The sequence below is a fragment of the Mastomys coucha genome, unplaced genomic scaffold, assembly GCF_008632895.1.
Source record: "Mastomys coucha isolate ucsf_1 unplaced genomic scaffold, UCSF_Mcou_1 pScaffold16, whole genome shotgun sequence".
In the NCBI taxonomy this organism is placed as follows: Eukaryota; Metazoa; Chordata; class Mammalia; order Rodentia; family Muridae; genus Mastomys; species Mastomys coucha.
Window position 1 is genome coordinate 31402100 of NW_022196898.1, and position 627 is coordinate 31402726.

A 627-nucleotide genomic window follows, 5' to 3' on the forward strand; every position below is an offset into this window, starting at 1 on the left:
CCAGGAACAAAAAAACAAATAAACAAACAAAAACAACAAGAACAAACCCCTGTTGGCTCCTCCCTCCCCCTGCTTGCCACCCCACCCTCTCCCACTTATTGGCCCTGGCATTCCCCTACACTGGGACACAGAACCTTCACAGGACCAAGGACGTCTCCTCCCATTGATGATTGATTTTGCAATCCTCTACTATACACATGCTGCCAGAACAATCAGTCCTACCATGTATACTCCTTGGTTACACCATTTCTTAAATGAATGTAACCTGTTCTCTGTGGGCTGAGAATAAAATCACTCACTCAGGTCAAATAGCTTTGACCATAGCAGTAAGTCTATATCCAAAAATCGTGCCTACAATTCATTCCTTGGCACAGCAGAACTATCAACTCTCAGCTTAGCTACGATGGAGGTAAAATCCTTTGGTTTTGTGAGGGTCATTGAAGTACAGCCTTATTACAATGAAATCCAATGTCTAAAAATTGTTCTTATTTTGGGCTTGTACCACAGTAAGAGCCAAGATTTGAAACTCTACTAAATACAAAACAAACAAACAAAAAAGACTTTATATATTTATGTTCATTTAAGAAAATATGAGTAGTGATGTATTATTTTGAAATATACAGTTAA